A 13,248-nucleotide genomic window follows, 5' to 3' on the forward strand; every position below is an offset into this window, starting at 1 on the left:
GTTTTAGACCAACTAATTTTTACCTTAATCCATTTAAGAAATACTCCTCCTATCACTTTCAGGAACGGAAGGCTTGGAATAGTTTTCCTGACACAAACTGAAGGTAACAATAAAATAAAAATATAATTATTTAAATAAAAAATGTTTTCTAGGAGCCATAAAAATTCCCCTAAATGGAGAAATCACCCCAGTATGGGAAATGATGATACTAAGATTCAGAGTTAACGGTCTGAGCCAGGTTTGGACCTTATAATCTGAGCTGCTCAGGAGGCCAAGGCACAGGATCCTTGAGCCCCTGAGTTCCAGATCTACCTCAAAAACAACACAAGACAAAACACAAAAATTAAATTCTGGAGTAACACATATTGGATTAAACTGACTTTCTTTTAACTTCTAGTTATAGAAAATTTCAAACTCTTCAATAGCAAAGATAAACTGCATGGATATCTCTCAGCTGCAATATTTACTAATTCATGACCATATCTCTTATTCTTACCTACCACTTGATTATTTTAAGTAATTCTCAGACACTATCAATTTGGCCTATTTATACATATACATATACATATATATATTAGTATATTGCTCTAAAAACATGATTACTTGTTAAATAATTACCCAGGTTGTTTAAAAAATATAACCATGTCATTATTATGCCTGCAATTAGCAATTATTTAATATCATTAATGAGTTAGCCTAAAAGTTCCAATTATCTTTTTAAATGTTTTTACTTTTTGTTTTGCACTGTTTTAACTTATTACAGAAAATTTCAAATATATTCAAAAGGAGAAAACAACAGTATCAGGTAGAAATGCATGTCATTACTGAAACTCTAAGAGTTCTGACCTACAAGGTCAGTTTTCCCAATTATCAAGTCAATCCTACCTCCAATCACTATGCTCATTAGATTATTTTAAAACAAAACCTCAGGACTCACATCAAAAACTCATAAGGATTTCAATACCTTTTCAGTTAAACAAAAAACTCAGCCACATTTAAAATTTTAACAATTCCATAATATCAAATATTCAGTATTTCCTTTTCCCCCAATTGTTTCAAAAATTTTTTAGTTATTAAAATCAGTATATAAATAAGGTCCATTTATCCTAATCAGGTGATAGATGTCCTAAGTCTCTTTTGATATAAGCCTCTCCTATGTTTTTCCTTGTTGCTTATTTGCTAAAGGCAGTTTGTCATGAAATCTTCCAACTGTCAGGATTTTAACAATTGAAATTCACTGGTAGTTCCTTAACAGTGGTCACCAATGTACCAGATCTTGAAAACCTGGTAAAATGAAGGTTAACTTCAGAATATCAACAAACATTTTGTCTACTTCCATCAGAAAACACACTATGACTGACTTCTTTGTAACTGATAATCAACACCTAGATCTAATTCTATCATTTTTTCTTCTTTATTATCTGGACTACTCCTTGAGGAAAGTTCTATTTATCAACTAGTTTTTCTGAAGCAGTCTATATAGGAACAGTAAGATGCGTGATTTTTCTTTTTAAAACCACTTTTTAAAATAATGAGTTTCCTCCATGCAAAAATGAGCAGTAACTTTTTAAAGTATCAATATGAATTCACAGATTTAAACATTTAATATATTTCAGTCCTTCGTAGTTATTATTACTAATTCTTAATTTATCCCATTTTTGGCTAGAAGGAACCTCTTCATAGTGGTTATTGTTCTGACACAATCTTAGAAATCTTTGGTTCTCTGCGTCTTTTCCCCTAGTATTGGGCAGTGACCTGGGGCTTTATCTATGTTAGGCAAGTACTATACCACTGAACACCATTTCCAGCCTTTCTTGCCATTTTATGTGACAAGACATTCCAGATCTTGTAATTTCTCTTTTTTTAACCCAGGCTGCAATCAGTCTCCTTTCTTAAAAAAAAAACAAAAAAAAAACAGAAAAAGACTAGTGGTAGATGTTTAGAAATTACAACCTGGATACTAGAGGTGCTCACTGATTATTATTTTCTAGGTCTTTTCAGTGGGACCAGGGTGATAATACTTGTTTTTAAAAGAGAAAACATTCATATTACTATTTCCAACTCGTTTAATTTTTTCTTTTTGGTTTGGCTTCAGTCTCCTGAGTGCTGGGATTACAGATATGTAAAAATGTTATATTTGTGTATATTTTGACCTACATGAAAATTCTTTTCTTTTTTTTTGGTACTGGGGATCAAATTCATGACTTCCAGCATGCCAGGCAGGCACTTGTCCTGCTGAGCTAAATCCCCAGCCCCTACATGGAAATTCTTGTTTCCTAATAACATTAACATAATCTGCTTTATCTGACTAGTTGAGTTTCAGAATAATGAAAATGACACTGTTTATAGTAAACTGAGTAACAGACTCCAAAAGATTTCTATACCCTAATCCCTGGAACTGGTATTATATTACCTAACCTGGGGGTAGGGGTGGGGGTGGGGGTGACAACTTAATAAAGGATCTTGAGCTGGAGAAGGTATCCTAACTTGTTCAGGTGGACTGTATATGCAATTACCTTCATGACAGGCAGATGAGAGTATGCACACACCTGGGAGAAAAGTCAATGTGACCAGAAAAGTCAATGTGACCAGACACAAAGGCTAGAGTAACATAGGGTTAGCCACAAATTGAGGAAGGCTGACAGTCACCAGAAACTAGAAGGGGCAAGAAACAGTTTCCCCTCAAGTCTGCAGGGGAGCCCTGTCAACACCTCAACTTCAACTAGTGATACTGATTTTGGGCTTCTGACCTCCAGAATTATGCTATTGTTTGAAACTATCAAATTTGTGATTTAAAAAATTGTGATAATTTCTTGCAGCAGACACAGGAAATTAATGTAAATGTCTATATTACTACTAACAACATGCTTACACAAAACAATGTTGTTTCTTCCTGCAATTTTTCATGTTCTTAGGGATCTCCTACTATAAATGCATGGTCAAATTAAGTGTGTTTTCAAAACATTTCTGTGTAGTTTGTGGTCAATTTGATATGTATTTGATTCATTTATTTCACCTTATTTTGATTTTTAAGGATTATTTTTAAAAAAATTTTATCTAGTTTTATTTTAGAATTAGGTAAAACTTTTTCTTGGCTGAGGATATAGCTCAGTGTTAAAACATGTACTTAGCATGTGTGAGGCCCTGGGTTTGATCCCCAGTACAATTTCTTTAAAAAGCTGCCAGTATGGATGTCTTTAGTATTAGTGTGGAATTAAATACTCATTATTTAGTGGAATTAAATACTCATCTACTAGACCATGCTTAATTTCCCTTATCTGCCAACAGTATCACTGCTTAAATTACCTAATATTCCAGTACAGTAGGTAATCCAGTATTTTTTTTTTTTCCTCTCTTTTTCATTTTTATCGGTACCGGGGATTGAACTCACGACCGCCTGCTTGCAAGGCAGGTGCTTATGTTGCTGAGCTAAACCTCCAGCCCCGGTAATCCAGTATTTTTCTATTCTTTCTTTGAAATGCCTTTCTATTCTTCCTTTCTGTTGGAATGGCTGTATCTGTAGACCAGGTTTTTTAAATCACACTCTTTAGAAAGCAAATTCAGTCTTACTAAAATTACTTTTCCATTTATATTCTTGCTTATACTGTCTCACCTTCCCAATTCTCCCTTGCACTGACACTAGTTGACCTATTCTAAAATGCTATTCTTTCAGGAAATTACTCTTCAGTCTAAAAGGCCTCAACAACCACCATCAGATCTAAAATAAAAATTCACTGGCTTGACATTCAGGTCTCCTTAGTGCTCACTCCAATGAGATGGTTTAAATATGTAGTATCCTCCAAAGATTCATATGTTAAGGGCATTTAACAATGCATCAGACCACTGAGAGGTGACTGATCAGAAGGATGCTGACCCTATCAACGGATGAGCCACTGATAGAGGAGTTCAGAGTGGAATGGGCTATAAGAAAGCAAAACCAGCTGGAGGAAATAGGTTCTGGGGATCTACCTTTAAAGGGTATGTCTTGTCCCTAGCTCCTTCCACCTGGCTCTTACTCTGCTTCTTAGTTGTTGTTAGGTAAGCAGCTTCTTTCAGTCTTCTGCCATGACATTGTCTCTTCGCAGTCTCACAGCAACAGGGCCAAGCTTTGAAACCATGAGCCAAAATAAATCTTTTCCCCTCTGTTTTCTGCACATGTATCATCACAGAAATAGAAAGCTAGTCAGTTAATCTCTTACCAATGACTAAATCCTTATATGAAACTACTCAACATGCTTTTATTACTGATTCACTTGGCCGGTAAAACAGATCATTTATCCCTCCTGATTTCTTTAGTTCACATTTTTCATTTCTTTCAACAATGTAGTGAACAAAAACAATGTTTCTTACATTTTAATAAACATATGAATCACCTGAAGATTTTGATAGAGTAGGCTCTGATTTAGGAGTTCTAGGATAGGGACTATCTTGGTTTCTTTTCTCTTGTTGCTGAGACAAAATACCTGATGCCCAAAATTAAGGAAGGAAAGGTTTCCGTAGCTCACGGTTTGTGGAGGTTTAAGTCCATAATTCCCTGGGCTAAAGGCATGGTGGCATGGCAGAGGGCAACAGTTCATGGCAACAGAAAACAGCAAAAACAAGAGCAAAAAGGGAGGAGCACAAGAAGACTCTGTCTCTTATATTTTACCTAGCCTACCCATCCTAGGGTGGGGTAGCACTCACACCCACAATCTCAGCACTGAACTAAATCACAAACTCTAGAAGCCTGCGCCCATGGCTACACAATGCTCTGGGGAAACATCGAGACACAAACCATAACAGGGACTGAGATTTGGGGTTGTGGGGAATACTGGGAATTGAATTTTCCAAGACCTGCAAAATGACCTGCATCTCCAGACCTTTTGAATTGAGGCAGGGTCCTGCTAAGTGACTATATTACTTAGGCTGGGCTTGAACTTGCCATCCTTCTGCCTCAACCTCCTGAGTGGCTAGGATCACAAGTGTGCCCCACCATGCCCATATCTAACAAAACTTCCAGATGATGTTGACGGTACAATTCTGAATCCTACGTTGGTATCAGAATATTTTGGCATTTCTACAGCTACCATCTAATTCACTTTATTTTATGATATATGTTTTAGTACTTCTCCCCAGTACAGCCATAAATTAAGAACCCAAACAAAGGGCTGGAGGTATGGCTCAGTGGAACAGGCAGGAGATCTCAGGGTCCTTGTGGGTCCTAGGCAAGTGCTCTACCACTAAGATACATCTCCAGCTCTTTTTCTTAATTCTGAGGCAGGGTTTCATTAAATTGCTCTAGCTGATGGTGAAGTTGCTTTCACTAGCCTCAGCCTCTGGAGTATCTGGGGTTACACTACCAACACCTCTTCACTTCTGTTGAGGTAAGTCGTTTTTTCCAAACAATATATGAAACCATCTCCACACATATTTATTTTTAATAGCAATATGAGAAACTACATAGGTAGTTTGCAATTATATATGTAAAAATTACACTTATTTTCTTGTATATGTATAGAATATTCCTGAAAAGACATACAAGGAAGGAGAAAACAGTGGCTGCCTCCTGGGAGAAGAGGTCAGGAATTGGACGGAAATTTTTTCATGCTGTTTTTGAATCTTGCTATGGTAGTTCAGGCTGGCCTCAAACTCTTTCAATCTTCCTGTCGCAGTCTCCCAAGTGCTAGGATTATAGGTGTATACCACCATGCCTCGCTAAAAACTTACTTTTCAATGTCCATTTAGTCCTTTTAAACCCAACTACATTATTTGGGAGTCTGAGACAGGATGACACCAAGTCCAAGACCAGCCTGGGCAACTTAGTGAGATACTGTTTCAAAATTGAAAATAAGGGCCAGGGATATAGCTCAGCAGCACAAACACCTACCTGGCAAGTGCAAGGTGATAAGTTTGATTCCAAGTACCAGAGGAAAAATTAAAATTAAAATTAGAAGGCCTGGAGATCTAGTTCTTGTGTAGCAAGTGCAAGCCGCAGGCTCAGTTCCAACATCCCCAAACGAAAACAAAAACTGCATATATCATGTAGTGATGTATCAAGTAGTCAGGTAGATTTTAAATTTTTTGTAAAAGCTAAACAAACTCCGAGTGACTCAACACATTACTCAACTTCCCTTACATTGGCTTAGAGCAAACCAGATGGCTTTCCAAATCATTGCCACTAGGCTGGAGATTTAGCTCAGCAGCATAAGCACTTGCCTAGCAAGTGGAAAGTCGTTGAGTTTGATCCCCGTACCAAAAAAAAAAAAAAAAAAGACCAAATCATCTCCACCCAGTGAGTCAGCTTGTAAACGGGTGGGTCTCACATGGTGTGAAACCCAGGAACACAAGCACTGTTGTACATTTGTGAAAGAGGGGAAAAACCAAACCAGGAAGAGTGACTAAAGTTAGGCAACAGCAGATAGAATTTTCCAAAACCAGCCTCTGGGTCAGGACGGACCATTTAAATCAATAATTGAATAAAGTAAGTGGGAGCATAGCTAGTCCTCTGCTTGGCCAAGTAGGCAGCTATCTATCCCTGAGGACTGAAAGCAAGCTTAAAGTGGTAGTAGTCAGAATTCTCTCTTCTACCTGCGGGTCTAGTGTTTGAAACGCCTTCCTTGGCTTAGAGTTAGCTCATCACACTCAGGATGTAATTAAGACAGATAACGTTATCAGGTACCAACTGGCAGCAATTAGAAAGTGTAAAATAGGAAGATAAGGCGTCTTCCTTCCATTTCGGGCCCTTTATGTTGGTCATCTGCCATTTCCCTCAGCACCTGGTTTCTCTAGAGAAGTGTTCGCACAGGATGGGCTGCTGGTGGTCCGGAAACGGGAATCAAACCTGGAAAGCTACTTGCTAGAATCATTTCCAAGAATTTGTTAACCTGAGCCAGCGTACAACCTGAGGCTTGTAACTTCTGTCCTAACGCGCACTACGCACGGTACGAATTTCCCAAGTTGCCCTAAATTTGCTGTGTCACCAGAAGGTCTCGTCACCGGCTCACTGCACCCAGCCTCGCTCGAGTTGGCTTCAGCAGGGGCACCCTCTGGCCTCAGCCCCTCCACCTGTGGTCCACTGACGGGACGTCACGGCTCCCTGGGATCCTCGCGCCGCCAAGTGGCACACAGCACAACAGTAGTCCCCGTCCTCCCACCCCGACGCACCCAGCCCCACAGCCCCACCGGGCAGCAGCCACCCGGAATCCCCGAGGGCGCGTCTGCCGCGCCCTGGCGCCGGATACACGAAAGGAGACCGCGGCGGCCTTGGGGCAAGAAATCGAGCAGATACAGGGTGAAACTAGGAGAGCGCGCGCCATTGCTCACCTGACTCCCGAGTCGCACCACAGCCCAAACTGCGGGCCCACAATATGGAGCCTGGGCAGGGCGGGAACGCCCGGGGCCGCGGGGGGCGGGGCCTCACGCTCCGCCCCGCCCCGCCCCGCCCCTCGGCTTGCTGAGAAAGGCGCGCCGCTCAGGTGGCTGGGCAGGTTTTAACTTGTTTCTCGGTTCCAAAGAACCCTTTTCAATCCCTGTGTTCTTTTAAGTTACTAAGAAGTTACAGGACATCTGTGCTGGGGGTGTTGAGGCACAATTACGATGTAAGAGCACATTTATAAAATCGCAAACTTGTAGATATTTCACGATTACAAATTTATGTTCTGCTGTTTCACTTGACCTTGATGGTATCTATAGCCCCGCTGCATATCTCTGATGAGCTCTGAGAATGACTAAACCTTTAGGCACCTGGGCTAATTCAAGGGCCCTCCCCTCCCCAGAAGGTTCCTATATTGTGGTAATACCTTTAACTATGCTCACTCTGTAAGCCTCCCCTCGCCCCGGCTTGTTCCCAGAGTTTCTATATTATAAGCAATTCCTTTGTTTCAACAAAAGTTAAAGACTAATCTGCCTGTCAATATATGGCTCAGTGCATATAACCAATTATGTAAGGTTTTGTCACTTGCTTTGTACCTCTCACTTCTAAATTCTATATAAACTTAAGCTCTTCTGTTAATTCAATGCTGTTGCCTTTGAGGAACTGTACCGCAACAGTCCACTGGCGTGAAGAAGATCCAACAGTCTGCTGGTGTAAACATTAAATGCTGCTTTCTTATCTCCTTGGTGCAGTCTTCCTTTTGGTTTGTTACGGCATCCCGGAAGCCCCTTCGGTAAAGGGCGCGGCACAGAGGGGTTGGGAATGGGAGACTGGTGCAGCCTCTCCACCTCTGTTTAGGCGTTCATTAGCCTTCTGTAAAATTAAAATTCATTGGGATTTCCTGAGTCAGAACTGAAGATGTACTCATCACAGCCACTTCAGAAAGCAGTTGGTAGATGACTGTAGCCTCTTCAAGAGTACAAAACACTAGCGTTACATAGAGACAATTACAAGAGCTCAGACCGGGGACAGGGGATTTAGCTCAGCGGCATAAGCACCTGCCTTGCAAGTAGGCAGTCGCGAATTCGATCCCCGGTACCGATTTAAAAAAAAAAAAAAAAAAAAAAAAAAAGAGCTCAGACCAGTATCTTAAACTCACTAAGGAGTTGGTAGCTCAAAGAAAAAAACCAGTCAGTGGTTCTCACAGTGGAGTCTCCAGTCCAAGACCATCATCTGGAAACTTAGAAAAAATAAGAGGTGGAAAGGAGTAGACAAAGATATCTAGTGAAGAGAACAAGATATACCTATCCCCCAAACAAGGGTAAGATAAAATACTTGTGACAAATTTCTGCCCAATTTAACAATGGTAAACATAACTGCACAACACAATTATGCAGCATTAATTCCCCATCTTATACTATTTGTCTGCCTGTCGCAGGGACCTCCAGGATTTTAAATGTTACCTGAGAAACTTGTCCCTCTCCACTTCCTCTGTCCTAATTATCACCATAAAAGGTTATTTCCCAAACCTCATTTCCACTTTCTTGAACTGTAGGCCCAAATATCCAACAGTCTGTGCAGACATTATCATTCTTTTTCCCATTTCGTTTCCTTCTCTCTTTCCTGGGATAGAAAGGGATCAGAATCCTTTTGATCTGTCCAGAAAGCACTGCCCACCTTTTAACAATTAATCATCATTTAAACTCAGCTCAACAGCACCATCTTTTTTGACCTCCTTTCTCCTTGCCTTCCCTTGGGTAGACTGAAGTGACTTCTTTTGCAGCCAACTGGACTTATTATAGACATCAACCATGGCATATTTAAAAGTGGAATAAGAAAACATGTGCATTTAAATTAACCTTTACCCCACTGCTAAATTTGACTGGCTTAAAAAAAAATAAATTAACCTTTATTCAACCTCAAACTTAGCAAGCACGCAACACCTTGGAAGGCCATCATGTTAGTGTTTATGTGAAAGAGGAGCCATTGTGCTTATAATGTGAACATCCCACTGTGTCAGTCTGGTGTTTACACATTTTCTGTACAGTGATAACAGTACTCTGTCCCTTGGAGGACACTTGTCAATATCTGGAGACATTTTGGATTGTCACAATGGGGAGTGTGGATTATCAGCACCTAACAGGTAGACCAGGAATAGTATGAATGGTTGTAGGATACTAATTAAACATCCAAAATCCTGTGAGGTATGGTGACACACACCTATAATTCTAGTACTTGGAAGGCTGTGACAGGAGGATTCCCATGAGTTGAAGGTCAACCTGGGATACTGAGTACCAAACTCCAAAATCCCTAAAACAAAGAATTACTACTTGGTGTGATGGCACACAGCTGTAATCCTAGCACTCAGGAGGCTGAGGCAAGAGGATCACTGAGAGTTAGATATCAGACTGAGCTACACAGTGAGTTCAGGGACATCTTGAACTATTTAGGTGACACCCTGGCTTAAGAAACTGGAAAAAAAATTACTTAGCCCCAAGTATCAGTAGTGATGAGTGGTATTTCTAAAAATAAATTGGGTCCTATCATCCTATTGATTACATTTCCCCTAAAACTAAACAATGTCCAAACTCCTGACCATAGTCTATCATACCCTGAATAATCTGGCCTTTGAATACCACCTCTTCATCTCTTTCCTTTTCATACCTTTCTCAATGACTGAAATTCTAGTTACATGGGGTTTCTGTCTAAATGTATGGACCTTGTGTCCAAGCACACCAAAGATTCTTAAAGTTTTGCACTTCTTACTACTTTTACTCATAATTTAGTTAAAATTTTACTCCATTGTGTGGCACCGCAGAGATACTTTCTGAACACTCTAGGATCTGTCTTCAGCATCTCCATTTCTACTGGGTGGTATAGACTTACTCATTACCCCACTTTTCTTATTGCAGTTGAAAGCATCTGAATTGTATTTACTGTTTGTCTCTCCAATAACACATAAGGTCCACTAAAACAGGAATATTTCTAAAGTTAGTAGGAAGTGTTCAATAACTGACCCACCAAGCCCAAGCTATTTTATCTGTTAACTAGCAACTTGTTTTCTATACTGGTATTCTAAAGGGCTTTCAATAGTAGTTTTGGGTCACTAGTAGTTTGCTTCATACATTAACTTTCATGGGGTCTTTTTGTGTGTGTTTTCACTATGTAGTCTAGGATGGTCTTGAACTCAAGGGGATCCTCCTGCCTCAGCCTCCCAAATGCTGGGATTACAGGTGTGTTCCACCAGATATGGCAATGTTAACTTTTGCTTTTTGCTTTTTTGGTACTGGGGACCTAACTCACGATCTCATGCTTGCCAGGCAGGTACTTGTGCTCAGCTAAATCCCCAGGCCCTTTTAAAACTTTATTTATTTATTTTTGGCATATATTAACCTTTGAAAATACTTCTATTGTCCTTGCTTATATCAACCTTCTATTAAACTGGGAAGAAGTCATTTTAGAATCCTCAGCATGATGTTAGGTATTTCAACTTTTATGCACTACAACAGTGATGGTGAATTTTTTAGAGAAAAGTGCTCAGACTGCAACTTGAAACCTATTTATTGCAAAGTGCCAACACTGCAATTAAACCTGATACTAAGGTTTCAATTTAGGAAAAAACTTATAGATAATAAGTTTTGTCTTAAGACCAACACATGTGCTATAGGTTCACTACTACCATACTATGGTATCAACACTTTCTACTAAGTTGGAAAATTCTACCAGCTGTTATGTTGCAGTTTCTGTCTTCTAATCAGTTATCATTCCATATGCACCATAAGCAGTAGCAAAATCCCATAAATTTATTTTAATAAAGTATCACTATTTATTTAGCTTGTTGTATTAGAAATTCCTTCCTTTCCATGCTCACTGACATCACTCTAGCTAACGTTGCATTAACAACTGTCTAAACTATGACAATATGTTCTGACTGGTTTTCTTTCAGGACCAAGCCATCTTACATACTATGGGCAATCTAATCAATGTTTCTCAGCAAACTTCAAAGTGGTAGTATTTAATAGCTACTATTAAGCACAGACTATCTCCTAGTCACAATGTCAAGCACCTGAAAGTATTCTCATTCCAAAATAAATTGTAGCAGATTCATTATGTATCCATGTAAAGCATACAATTCATGCCACTTTTTTTTGGTACAGGGATCAAACTCATGACCTTGCATTTGCCAGGCAGGTGCTTATGCCGCTGAGCTAAACCCCCGGCCCTCCAAGCATACAAATCAGTACTTTTAATATATTCAAGGAACTGTATACCCATCTTCATGATTTTAGGTTATACACTCCACAAACAAATCTCAGACCTTTTAGCCACTGCTAATACCCCCATCCTGTCCACTGTCCTGAGACTTGTACGCACTCATACAATGGTCTTTCAAGGGAAATTTCTTTTGGTGGTGGTGGGGGAACTGGGAATCAAACTCAGGACAGTATACTTGCCAGGCAGGTTCTATGCCACTGACCTATGTCCCTGGCCTCCTAATACAATGGTCTTTCATGACCAGTTTCTTTCACTTAAGTGCTGCCAAGCTTCATTTATATTGTAGCATGATTTGTATTTCATTAATTTTATTTCTTTTTTTTTTTTTAATTTTTATTTAAGGAGAAAAGAAAAGAAAGAAAAAAAAAACAGTGAAGGGGTACAAGTTATACAGGTTTACAGAATAAAAAAATGCGCAGTAGGAAATCACTAGTTAATGGATTACATATTGCCATCTTAGAAATAATTGTTCAAGTCACAAAATTAAAGCTTGTAGAGTGGACATTCCAACAATGATACTGCAAACAGTTCTGTTCAATGATCCAATAAAACTCTGTGGTATCATTTTCTATCTTATACTTTTAAATATACATGCAGTTATATAGTTTAGAGCACTTTCTTTTCCTCTCTTTTGTACAGTGACTATTACACATTTTGGGTTTCATTGCTCCCACAGTTCTTGTTGCTTTTTTGGAAGAGAGTAAAACCAAATGTGACATAACAGAACAGAATCGGTCAAGTCAAAAGGGTGGACATAATAGATAATATAAAAAACATAATACAAGGTGATCAACAATGGTTACCATAATGCCTCCCGCTATTTCTAATAGAATTGCCTATATCATTAGTTGTAATACAATTGAACAAAACCGTAAAGAATAAAACCGACAAAACCAAAACATTGGAGATATTGTAGGTCTTCAAAAGTAGATAAAAGTCAACGAGAATGGGCGTTATAATGAATCTCATTATCTTCTCAGCTGATGCCTAAACTTTCGAACCTGATACTATCCAGCAAAACAGAATATAGGAACCTCAGTCAAAAACAAGATGGTGAGAGTAATACAGGGCTTCAAATCGAGATAACAGAAAGTCAAAGTGGGTTACTATATTATATCCTGCTATATTTTTCCCTGTAATTAAATGGATAAAAATAAAAAAGTAAATAATGGAGTGGAGATTGAGAAAAAAAGAGGGCATAACAGCGAAACAGGGCAGATCAAAACATAACCATTTAAGCAGAATAGTGTTTCACCACCAGCTAATCCTGACCCAAAAATGGTTACCATATTGACTCCCTCCCTGAAGTCCTTGAGTACAACTTCATATACTGTAGCATTAAATATATCAAAACAATGTAAATCCATTTAAGAGAATGACAGCATTATAGAGTATTTAGAATCGACTAACAGAAAATGAACAATGGTCTCTGTATAATCTCCTTGTCTTTAAAAGGTTTTTTCTTATACTATCGTACATAACAAAATCCAATAAGCTACAACCTGTTTAGACCATTGGAGACAGAAGAACAAAAGCTAGATGAGACTTCAAAACAAGATGGTACTAAATCAGCATTACCTATTAAGATGTCATTTTCTCCAAAAAAAGCTGTTCCTATCATC

The 13,248-nt window shown here is 38.9% G+C and overlaps 1 protein-coding gene across 3 annotated transcripts in view; it reads right to left on the minus strand.

Moving 5' to 3' along the window:
• Positions 1 to 7,405, minus strand: part of Anxa7 (annexin A7) — a 30,240-nt gene extending 22,835 nt beyond the window's left edge. For 2 of the 3 annotated variants that reach the window (XM_003473789.4, XM_003473790.4), the window contains exon 1: positions 7,303 to 7,405. The gene's annotated coding sequence lies outside the window, so the exon portion shown is untranslated. The remainder of the gene's footprint in view (positions 1 to 7,302) is intronic. The other variant, XM_063239336.1, reaches the window with a different exon arrangement.
• Between the last annotated feature and the right edge of the window lie 5,843 nt (positions 7,406 to 13,248).

Source organism: Cavia porcellus, unplaced genomic scaffold (assembly GCF_034190915.1).
Source record: "Cavia porcellus strain 051 isolate PalLab524CR breed Dunkin Hartley unplaced genomic scaffold, mCavPor4.1 scaffold_28, whole genome shotgun sequence".
NCBI classification, from domain to species: Eukaryota; Metazoa; Chordata; class Mammalia; order Rodentia; family Caviidae; genus Cavia; species Cavia porcellus.